Source organism: Benincasa hispida, chromosome 11 (genome assembly GCF_009727055.1).
Source record: "Benincasa hispida cultivar B227 chromosome 11, ASM972705v1, whole genome shotgun sequence".
In the NCBI taxonomy this organism is placed as follows: Eukaryota; Viridiplantae; Streptophyta; class Magnoliopsida; order Cucurbitales; family Cucurbitaceae; genus Benincasa; species Benincasa hispida.
Genome location: NC_052359.1, coordinates 20,358,055 through 20,371,295, shown reverse-complemented (window position 1 = coordinate 20,371,295; position 13,241 = coordinate 20,358,055). Strand labels below are relative to the sequence as shown.

Sequence of the window (13,241 nt, the reverse complement as noted above, 5' to 3'; positions counted from 1 at the left end):
TTTTAATAAAAGTAAGAAAAGAGGTATATGTTAGATTATATTTAATATGTTATTTTTATTATAAAATTAGAAGTATTATTTTAAGAATAAGTAATATATTTCTATTACATTTAATTTACTCAATTTTCCTCCCATAATTATTCTAGGAAATATAAATATTTGATTCTCCATGAAAATATTTGGAGTATTTATCATAGTGTACAAACTCATATATGTATATATGTATATATATATTTGAAAAATGATACAAGTATACCTAACATAAAATCAACGCTCCAGAAAGAAAATGTTACAGATTTTTTTATGTAATTATTTATAACTTGTTATGCTACCTAAATTTATTTACTACTTATTTGTCAAAATTACTATTAAAGTTAACTTTATTTATTTATTTAAGTAATAAAAGTTACAACATTTTCACACCCTTACTACATGAATACATGTTTAGTATATACTTAAATTAGCCTTATTTAAACAAACAAACAATGACTTTAAACTTGAAAAAGTTATAAGAATCAGGGGGGAAATCATTTTTAACTTGACAGGTTGTATATCAATATAAATCCTATACTTTCAATTTCATCCATATAAATTTAGAATTGGAAAATTGTATCAAGTTTAATTTCTATACTTTCAATTTCATAAGTTTAGTTCTCAAACTTGAATAAGTAGTTGATTAAACCAAGATTGCAAAATCTATAAATCTGTTGGGATTTATATCTTAAAACCTCGTAATTAATTAGTTATTTGATATAATAGTTGATTATTTTAAATATGCAATAATGAGTTAACCATTAAGAAAAAAATGTAAGGTTATTTCATGAGACTTGAACAGTATATAATGGACAATACAGGCGGATAATGTTCAAGTAATAACCTTAAAGGTGTATAGTATATGGATAAGGTTAGGTGTTTTATCCTAGTAACACTATGAATACAGCTCACTTTGTAAGTGTTACAAATAGTGTAAGTGTTACATGATGTAATACAAATCATTCATGTAGAGTCAAGTGAGTGGGGGTATCCTATACATTGAGATTGTATAAAACTGGACCGTGAAATACTTAATCTCTCTTTGTAACGTCGTTGATTGAAGGGATTAACATTCCATAGGATAACCATGTAACTCGATCTCAATCCTGAGTGAATTATGGACTTTTATCTATAAGAGTTGTCCTTTGATTTATATGGGTGAGAGTAGCTCGAATCACCAACTCAATAAGCCTACCACTTTAGAGACATGTTCGAGTTGGGAGCTAAGAACATAGCTACGCAATATGAAATTCACTCTTTCTCGCCTTTAGGATAAGTAGATCAGTAGTTCCTTTAAGTGTTGATTTCAGGTTTTGAACAAAGGGTGCCCACCCTCTCACTAGACCGAGAGGGACTTGGTTTATGGTAGGACCAAAAACAGATTGTTCATCTGAGCATTGTGCTTGATCTAAATGGACGGTGGTCCAATATTTCATGTAATGAGTCCATGTGCAGTGACCATGTTCTCATGTTTCTTGGCCAATACTTCAATTAAGCTGGCTAAGATGTATGCTCTGGCCTTTTCATTTTCTTTAACCCACCTATCATATGCATCACGAACATTACAAGATGCATTAACAACGGGGACTTGAGAACACTCCTCAATCAAGATGAATTTGTGGTTGTCAATGACTAGGATAGTGTTAATCGTATTTTTCCAGGCTATATAGTTCTCGCTAGTCAATTTATCAGCATCAAGTAGGTTTATTACAACGCTTGTCATTTTTAAGGTTTCTGAAAACAAACAAATTATTTATACTAAATGTTTTGCATAACTCTTTAAATCCAATCATATTTTAGCAAAAAATTCAAAAAACCCTGATATCATCTAATTTTACAATGATGCTTCAGTGATTTAAGATAAAAACCACTGAATGGTGGTGAGTAACTTCTTCACTGAACTGAGACGCTCTCAACTAATTATTACACAAGAATAATTCTTATCCCTATACAATTAGTCACCATTGATTTGGTCAAAAATCATTAATTTCCTAACAAATTTTCGTAAGTGTGACCTCCATTTTAGATCCTAAAGTTTTTCCCTAATAAGCTTGCCGAAGGGAAGAGTGAATTGAAGCAAAAACTAAAGCAATCCTATCTGTTACTAGAGTTTGCACTAATATTGATTCCATGTAAACATCTTCTGAAGGGAGGACATTTCCAGAGTGCTACAAGGCCGAGCATGATGAAAGGATTGAAATTTCCCATAGCAAAAGCAATTGAATGCATTGGTCTCTAAACTTCATTTTATAGAATAGAAAAATACAGAGAGACGGAAACGATAACCAATATTAACTTAAGCATGTTATCTACTGTATTAATCAAACAAAGAAGAAAGATATATAGGGAACCGCATACCCTTGCAGACCAATTTTTCGCGTTCCTCTCCAATTCGCATCATCTTCTCCCGACCTTACGGGGTCTTCCACGTTATCTCAGGGATGGGAATCGTGCAGAGACGTGGGCTTACACTTAAAATTACCATAAGGGAAGGAAAATAGAATTGAGAGAATTTTTCTTCTCTGTAAAAACTCATCTGCATAACACAAAGAGTCAGCGAAACTAGAAAGAACGAGAGAGAACGATTCTCACTTCTTGTTTTTCCAATTTTTTTACGTGAAAGTGAGATTGAGAAAATAATGGGTGAGAGAGTTATAACTTCCTCCTCTTTAATTTTAATTAAATTAAATTTAAATTCAAAAATTTGAATATATATATATATATATATATATATATATATTAACCACTTAATATATATAAACTATATATTATATCACATATAACATATATAACCTATAGTTAATGTTATATCACATATAACATAAACTATAGTTTCTTATTCTCTCAAAATAACCTAAGGTATTAATATGAATCACATTCATATTAATTTTAACTTACAATTTTTATATGAATCACATTCAAATAACAACCCCTATCAACAAACTATATAAATTTAATATGAATCAAAATCATATCAATTATAATATATAGTTTCTATATGAATCATATTCATATAATTAATAGTTGAATCATATTCAAATATTTATTTCTCTCATAAAACTATATAAATTTAATATGAATCATATTCACTTTAAATTTTAGTATACGAATCATATTCATATGATTAATATTTGAATCATACTCAAATATTTATTTCTCTCATAAAATCACATAATATATCAACATATATTATATTATATAATGTATCTATATACATTATTTAATTTCTTTTAATTAATTTGAACAATTCAAATTAAACTAAAATTAATTTGATTCTCATCAGTCCACATTGTGCTAATGAGAGAACCTTATGGACTTATAGATTAAAGCTCCAATGATACGAGATTAATTGATTAAACTCTTTTAATCAAATTAATCAACATTCATTAACTGTCGGTCACTCCATTAAAGACCAATAATTGAACTCTTCGCATTATAGATATATTTCTGTATCCATTGGATATAACCAATCAACAGTCCGTTGACCCTTCACAAATTGCTCATAAGTACAGTTGGGTCAAATTACCGTTTTATCCATGTAGTTACATCTAACTTCTTAAGTACCACCGATCTCTCTAATGAACAATTAGTCATAATCCAACTATGATCGAACCCCTCTCGAGTTAGGAGAAGGTGAGGCGCCTCATTGTTCAAGCCCCAAAATTAGCTCTTAAAGGAACAAGTTATCTTCTTACCCTAATTATAGGGAATGAGTTTCCTTCTTGTGTAGTTGTGTTCCTAGCTCCCCAATCAGACAAATTTCCAAAATGATAGACTTATTTGAAGTCGGCGATCTAGCCACTCCACCTATTTACAATCAAAGAATCTTCCTCATAGATAGAAAGTTCAACAATTCATTGAGGATTGAAGGTCAAGGTCATCTTAGTCATCCTTAGTGAAATGTAAGCCTGTTCTTAGTAACAAACCGTTATTAAAGAGAGACTTAACATTTATGGTCCGATCTTTATTATAAACTCTTTTGTATAGATTAACTCCTTACTCACATGTCTCCAAAAAATAATCGGGATCCAAATCATTTGTTAGTACTTTACAACAATTGTAACAAACTATAACAAAGCGGGGTCATATCAGTAGTGTTACTAGGATAAAGACCATCCAACACTTTATTTCATATACTATAGACCATTTAGGTTATCACTTAAACATGACTCCACTTGTATGTTCTCCATACATGTTTTATAGTTTACATTAAATAATCTTAGTCTTAGGCGTTAAATGGATTATTGCACAATAAAAAAAACAACCATCTGATTCAACTAACATAAAATTTTACGAGGCTTTAGGACATTACACCCCAACACATGGAAACCTCACTTTTGTTAAACTAATGAAAGGAGAGTCGTAGGATGTGTTGACAACACATCCTTTCTCCCAACATTCTATAAACACTTTCTCCATTTTCACCTTGATATTAACCTAGTGCAAACACCTTCCGAAAAGAGGACATTTTTAGAGTTCCATGAGCCGAGCATAGATTTCAACGGTATGAACTCTAACGGAGAGAACATTAAGAAAAACCGACCTAATTATAGGAAATGAGTTTCCTCTTATGTAATTGTGTTCCCAGCTCCCCAATCAGACGAATTTCCAAAATGATAGGCTTATTGAGTCGCGCGAATCTAGCCACTCCCACCTATACAAATCAAAGAATCTTCCTCATAGATAGAAGTTCCACAATTCATTGAGGATTTAGGTCAAGTCATTCTTGGTCATCCTAGTGAAATGTAAGCCTGTTCTAGTAAACAACGTTATTAAAGAGAGACTTAACATTTTTGTGTCCGATCTTTATTATAAACTCTTTTGTTATTAAGATTACTTCATACTCACATGTCTCCACAAAAATAATCGGGATCAAATCATTTGTAGTACTTTACAACAAATTAGTAACAACTACAAAGCGGGTCATATCAGTAGTGTTTACTTAGGATAATGACATCCAACTTTATTCATATACTATAGACCATTTAGGTTATCACTTAAACATGATCCACTTGTATGTCTCCACATACATGTTTAAGTTACATTAAATAATCTTAGATCTTAAGGTTAATGGATTATGCACAAGTGTATAAAAATTAATCAACCATGATTCCAAACAACATTAAAATTACGAGGGCTTTAGGCATTACACACCCACACATGTAAACCTCACTTTTGTAAACTAATGAAGGAGGAGCGAGGATGTTGTGACACACACCTCTCCCAATTCTATAAACACTTTCTCCATTTCACCTTTGATATTAAACCTATGCAAAAACCTTCCGAAAAAAGGGGCATTCTAGAGTCCATGAGCCGAGCCATAGATTTCACGGTATGAACTCTAAGTGGGAGAGCATAAGAAAAAACGAACCTATCGTACATTTTTTGGTCCCCCCCCCCCCAACTAAGTCATTTTAAAAACTTAGGGCTTATTATTTAGGTAAATCTAGGTAATAATTTATAATAAGTTCCTTGGTTAATATTGCCCAACATAACACTTTATATTGGATGTTTAACAATGTTGATTATCATTTATTAAAATATTAATAAATTATAAATTAATCAATTGGCATTGCTATAAATATTTTGACTAATTCCCCCTTCATGTTGGGTTCTTAAGTAGAGAGTTTCTCTATCGATCAGCTTAAGTACTCCCAGCTCAGAATGTTCCCGTCAAACCAAAGTTCTTTACAGTTCAAATAATTTTATAAATTTAATTATTTTATTCTCTCATTGTTAATCATATTAAAATAATAATAAAGTAAAAGTTTAACGGTCTTCTTAATTCTCCAATTTTAGAAATTATCTTTAACATTACAAGTCTAATCGATAAATTTTAAGCCCATTTTAAAAAATAATTAGGTATTAGTGTTTGCCATGCAAATCTTTTACATATAGATTTTAATCTAACATCAATTTTAACATGATTGTCTATAACATGCATTTAGTTTACACTAAGTAATGCCCATGTCAATGCATTTCCATTTTCATATATAACATTAATAATTACATTATATCTAATAATTAAAAAAAATATGCATATCGAATCAACATTTTTATTTATATATGATACCTTAGACCTGTTATTAAATCAATGCAACCCATATAATATAATATTTATATTAAAATATGATGCATGGAACATGTTTATCATAAGATAATACTTTCTTAAAATATTTGACATACTTTTGAATATACTTTAAAATTTTAATTCAGAATCACCATGTATAAAATTAAATTAAACAGCGAAAATTAGATTCAAATTTCGTCACCCCTAAAAATTAATTAAATCAATAAAATTCATTTATTATATCAATTTAATTAATTAAAATAATTTAAAAAAATTAATTAAATTAAATAAAGCAACTGCCTGCAACTGTTCCACAGCTGGTTTGAACCCACGACCTCCTACATGCGCTGCAACCGCTGGGGCAGATGTCGTAGCATCACGACACTTAGGGATAGCGCTATGGCGCTACTTCCCCTTGTTGAAGCGCAGGCCTGTGCTACAACAAGACGCAGCTACGCGAGGCCACCATACACACAACACTACGGCGTTGCTGTCTAGCATACCCAGGTGTTGTGGTGCTAGGCACAGCGCTGCAATGTTGTTTAGATAAAGTTCAACAGCAACTTCTATACCACAAAAAATTGCCTCGATCTTGAACTTCTTCCTCAGCAATACTTGCCATGAAGCCAATACATGGACTTAGACTCGTCTACTAAATTTAAATTCCAAAAAACTGGGTCTTTACATTTGATCTCATAAAAAAACAGTAATCTAAGAAGCTAAATTTGAAATTATCTATTTTGCAAGCTAGCATTCATAATGCAGGTAACAATCCACCTTTCTCTATTTTTCGATTCCAAAACGAAAAAACAAAGGCACGATTTTCTTTGATACCAATTGAAAAGATCAAATCTTAATGTAGAAGCGTGTGAATGGGTGTACCATTGAATTTAGTTTCGGAAAATCAAGAAAAATAGAGAAATTGTAACAATTACATAATAAACATTATAAAAGCATGCTGTTAAAGGGAAAGTAATCTTACCCTTAAAAACTCTCTTCTATGTAATTCCTTCATATGCAAACTCCCACGAACTCAACTTTCCCCTTGAACAAGATCCAACAAGACATTACCACTAATATTACCTTACTATCTTCGGACAAGAATCGATGGTGGGATCAAACTTTTGGAAAGGGAAGATGAATTTTACGGAGGAATTCTTCTGTAAGACTTTGTGAGAGAGAGATATCTTGTGAGAATTAAGAGAGAATTTTGTTGTAAATAATACACTATCTTTCACTTCTCTGCAGTCTATTCCACTAAATGAGAGGGGGAGTTAATTGGAGGAGGAGTTATAACCCCTCCACTAACCTGTTAAATAACTCTCCAGGGGAGTTATCTTATTTAAATTATTCATGTAATTTATATATTAAATCAAGTTTGATATATAATTAAATAAATATATTATTCTCATATATATCAAGATTAAGTCTCTGGTTCAGATTTCGTCGACCAATCCTTCCTAATTCACATTTTTGTTGAAAGAATTTCTTTTGTAATTCTTTACATAAGGATTCTGAAAATACCAGATCTCTGCCTACACAGGAAAATTGTTAATAAAACTCCAAAATGGCAATTTGTTTTGATCCAATTTTTTTTTCTCCTTATCATACAGGAAAGATAAAAAAATTTCAGGGTAGCAAACATTCTCGAGAATTTCTATTAGATTCGAACCCATAGCTGATGATAGAACTAGAATAGATATTTTCTGTTTCCTACTCACACGAGCCCATATCCTTGCTTTTCGATCAATCTCTAATTCTAATCTTCCTCCCCAATCAGATATTATGGTACTGGTATAGACCGAAATTCCATTATGGTCCGATTCTAACCGGTAATAGATACCGAGGCTTTGCAATATTTGATTTATCACAATTCTGTACAGTCCATTTACTATAGAAGTTCCCAGGGAATTCATTAGAGGAATGTTTCCAATAAAAATTGTTTGTTCTTGCATATCCTTAGGGGTTTTCCAAATTAATCCTACTATAATTCAAAAGAATATGTGAGTGATTCATATACAGCATCTCTTTCTTTTATCAATGGTTCTACCAATTTATATGTTTCCACAAATAATTGAAATTCAATTTCTTGATCTGTATTATTAATTAACATCATGTGTAACTAAAATTGTACTTGAATAATATTCAAATATAATCCTCTCTCATAACATATAGTTTTAATATGAATTTTATTTATATTAATTTTAATCTATAGTTTTATATAAATCTCATTCATATAAAAAATATTTAAATATATTCAAACATATCTATAAAGTTTAATTTTAAATTTTATTCAAAATAAACTTTATATTATAATATATTAATGTCATCTCATACAATTAATTTATATTCCCTTGTTTAGTTTAAACAATTCAAACTGTGGTTGACTCTATTCCTGATCTTCATTGACACAATAATATTCATGGTTTCTCATGCATAATTGCAAAACTATTTAACTCAAAACAAAACCTTCCATTTATTTTACAACGAGGTCATTAGAAGACCATTGTAAAAATTCATAATTTATAATTCTTTAACATTTCTGTGATAATTATTATGATAATATTCTCTCACTTTGTTCTCTATTTTGTTGTATCAAAACTGAACAAAAGTATAAAACTACTTTAAGCTTTGATTCAATTATGGTTTTGTTTTAAATTTTATGTTTTCAAGACTATATTAATTTGTCAACCTTGCATAACTTCAAATTATTAGTACATTATAATCTTAACAAACCTCCTTCACTTTGATGAGTGTGGTGATGAGTGTGGAGTGTAATTGGTTGTGGTGTTACGTTGTTCTTGTCTTAATAATAAGTTTTAAAAAAATATTCCATATTTTTAATTAAAAAAATAAATTAAAACCGATTACTAACTAAAAATTATTTTTTTGTTAAATTATACAAAATCCCTTAAATTTTGAGGTGATTTTAATCAAGTCTCTAAATTTTGCAAAGTTTCGTTTTTATTTCAAATAGCATCCTTGGACAGTCTATTCATTAAATAAGATAATTGATGTGAAGGTTGTATAACAATTGAAAGGCTTATAACTTGATATTATTTATCATATCATTCCCGTCAACTAACCTAAAAATTAGTGTGAACTTTTTTAAAAACATATACATTTGCATTTGATGGCCATTTGGTTAGCAAATTATGATAAAATAAGAATAATTTTTTAAAAATTCAAATTATTATCAAATAGATAGAAGATTTTAAAATAGTTTTCGTTTCTATAATTTATCATAAAATCAAATGTTTTAGGTAGAAAATATGAACATCATTATTAAGACGTTGTGAGAAAATAAACACAATTTTTTTTATAAAAAAAAAAAAAAAACCTCAAATGAGGTCTTATTTTATAAAATTAAAATAGCTAAGACTGTATTTGGTATCCTTTTGACTCTTTATTTTTCGTTTCTGAAAATTAAATCTATTTCCTCTCCATATACAATGATTTCATCTTTCTTAATTAAAATTGAATTCTAAGTCAAATTTCAAAACAAAAAATAAATTTTTAAAAACTATAAACTCTCGTTTGGTAACCATTTTGTTTTGAAAAATTGTGCATGTTTTCTAAAAATTTCTTACTCATGTTTTTCATATTTTCTATCTAAATATTTAAATTCTAACCCAATTTCCAAAAACAAAACTACTTTGTGAAAACTACTTGTTTTAGTTTTTATATTTTAGTTTTGACTTTGAAAAAAAAATCTAAAACATAAACAAAAAGAATATATTAACAATAGATGAAATTGGTATTTATAAGCTTGATTTTAAAAGGGACGGTTGCAAATATAGACATTAGACTCAAAGTATTCACAGATATAATATAATGTAAAAAAAAATTACAAATATGACCAAATTTAAATAGTTTATAAGTGATAGACCATATTATTGGTTCGTCTATCAGTGATAGACCATATCACTAGTAAGAGTCTATCAATAATAGAAGTCTATTGTTGATAGAGTTGGCTATATTTGAATTTTTTTTTTTAAAATAATGTTATACACTTGGTTATTATTTCTAAAAATGCTACCAATTGCAATTATCCATTTTAAAAAAACCAAACGGTTGAATACCTAATATATACATTTAACATTCAACGGTCCCATGGTCTAGTGGTTAGGACATTGGACTCTGAATCCAGTAACCCGAGTTCAAATCTCGGTGGGACCTTTTTTTTTTTGCTTATTTATTGCCTGACCGACTTTAAGCCCACTTTCTTTTCTTAATGGACAAGCTAAAAAATTGATTTTGCTAAAATTACAATTTTGGTTGATTTACTCCCTCCTTAAACATGTCAAATTAGAAGTTTTTTTCTTTTTTTTTTTTAAAAAAAAGAGTTGTGACCTACATTTTATTTTATCTTTGCTTTTTTGTTTTTAAGAAGCGATTTTTAAGAGATCACTCAATATAAAATTGCCTCTTAATCAAACACGTTTAGTTTTAATGTTTTTGTGGTTAGACGACTACTAGGAAGATATATCTCACTATAATGTTATTTAGACATTAAAAACAATTATATAAGAATCTTAAGGGTTGGTTTAGTTTGTAGATTTGAAAGATTTGTTATGTTTGGGTTTATTAACTCTATGTTTTGATTTATTGAAAATGGATTTAGTAAGTTTGTATTTGTTAAACTTGTGTTTGGATTGTATAAATCTAGATTTGTTAAATCAGTGTTTAAATTGTGCGTGTCATCTTTGTATTAATTTAACTCTAAACTAATCACTTTTATCAATTTAAATTATGAATTTTCATCAATGTATCAATTTAAACCTCAAACTGATAATTATATCAATTTAAATCCTAAACTTTCGTAATTGCATCAATTTAAACCTTGAATTTTCATAAGTGTATCAATTTAAACCCTACATTATATTTTATTAGGGTTTAAATTGATATATTTGTGAAAGTTCAAGATTTAAATTGATATGCTTATGAAAGTTCAAGGTTTAAATTGGTATCATTATTAGTTTGGGGTTTAAATTGATACAACTATTAGTTTAAGGTTTAAATTGATACAAGCCCCAAATTTCAAGGGTATAAATTGATATTACCTTAGTTTAAAATTTTGATCAAAATCTAAAAATTTCAATCGAAATTTCGGTAGGCTTGAAATTTCAGTAGGGAGAAAATTTCCCCAATTTCTTGAAATTTCATCATTTTATTTAAATTTTGATATTTCCATCAAAATTTTGAGGTTTTAAAAAAAAGCCATTAGCTATGCTAGCTCGTGTTTTTTTCTCTTTTACCATAAAAAAAATTATTTTTAAGAAACTACATATTTTCATTCAAATCTTTTCCATTGAATTTTTACATCATTTTAGCTCAAACTTGGATTTATGTGAGTTATCTAATATTCTTCTTATTTTCTCTAAGGCTCTAATCTACTTTTAGAGTTTTCTTTTTCTTCTTTCTTTTCCATTGTGTTGTGTTTTGTTTAATGTTATACTTTTTATATCTCTCTATTATGATTTTCCTATTCTTATTATGTTAGGTTAGTTCAATGCTATAGTTTTTCATTTTATAATAAACAATTTACAAATATTTTAAATGCAAATATTTCGTGTCCTTTAATTTTGTAATTAATTTTCAATATTTGATATTATTTTGTGATTATTTTTTCACTTCTTTTTTAAATTTCTACTCTCGCATCAACATTTGCACAAATATTTTATAATATACATCTAAATACTATCTTACTTTTATAGAAATGAGGATTAAAAATGGTCAATTATAATCTAATTCAATCACAATCATGGTTTAAAATTTCCATCAAAATCTTGAAATTTCGATGAAAATTTCGAGATTTTGAAGGGCTCAAAATTATGATTGGGGAAAATTTCATTTTCCCCCAATTTTGACAAAATTTTGAGAAAATTCGAAACTTCGAGAATATTCTGATTTTCCCATTTTCGACAAAATTTCGAGATTTTGAGAAAATTTTGATTTTTTTTAATAAACTACATTAGCCCAATTCAAGTTTTTCAATTTTATGATCCTGATTACACACAATTCATAGTTTCGCACACTAATGTTATTTTCGACAAAGGATTAAGTCTTTTTATGTGATCTTTTTTCTAATTTCCAACTTTTCTCAATTTAGCTTTATCTTCAATCCAAAACTTTCATTTCTAAAGCAATTGAATTTGGATTTTTTTTTTTTTTAAAAAAAAAAAAACAATCAAGTAGGGCTCTGCTTTCTCTCCTGGTAGAGTCTCTATGAGCAGCAAGCAACTTAAGGGTTGGTTTGGGATTCGTATGTGATCGTTAGGATAAGATGAGTGGCTCGACTTCTATGGAGATAGAAAATTGAAGACTCGATTGGAAAGGTTAACGTTGTTGGTGGAAGAAAAAGCAAGCGTAGTGGAAATAGAAGACTATGAGTTGGATAAAAAGGAAAAGGACCTCCAACACACTGTAATCTATAAAGTTATTTCGACATAAGGAATAATAACGGAAATTTTCACCTCCATTTTGCCAAGGATTTGGAATCTAGAGGGGAAGGTGATGATCAAGAGCATGGGAAAAAATATCTTATCATCTGAATTTCGGAATAAAAAAGAGAAAAAGATAATTGTCCATGAAGGGCCATGGAGTTTCAACAAGGGCCTTCTCCTTTTGAACCAAACAGGACGAGCAAATTAGTGGATTTGAAATTTAAGTATGCCTATTTTTTTGATCCATTTTCACCCCTAGTTTGTTTTTGCAGGAAAATGGTTGTTGGTCTAGGAAACTTAGTTGGTGAATTTGTTGAAGTAAATTCTAATGAAAAAGGAAAGTGATAGGGCAAAACACTGAGAGTCAAGATTATTAACATTAAAAGAACCCCTTAGAAGAGGAACACATATAAAGCTGGGGTCAATGACAGAGGAGTCATGGATCAGAATAACATATGAACGATTAGTGGACTTTTCTTATCAATGTAGAATAATAAGGCACAACGTGAAAGATTGTGGGGAAGCTATAAAGGTGGAAGAAGTGCAGGACCTCTAAGAGGAAACCAGCTAAGAATAGAAAACGAATGGGAGAGGGAACATATTTACAGGGAGAAACCGGAAGGAGAACGATGAAACAAGCACAAGGTCACCGGACATAGTTAGTTGGAGCAACAACGGAGCTAGATGCAGTC

At 29.3% G+C, this 13,241-nt stretch overlaps 1 non-coding gene across 1 annotated transcript; it reads left to right on the top strand.

Annotated features, from left to right (window-relative positions):
• Positions 1 to 10,210: 10,210 nt before the first annotated feature.
• Positions 10,211 to 10,282, top strand: TRNAQ-CUG. The gene has a single exon. It is a non-coding gene; the product is annotated as a tRNA-Gln (tRNA).
• Positions 10,283 to 13,241: the final 2,959 nt, after the last annotated feature.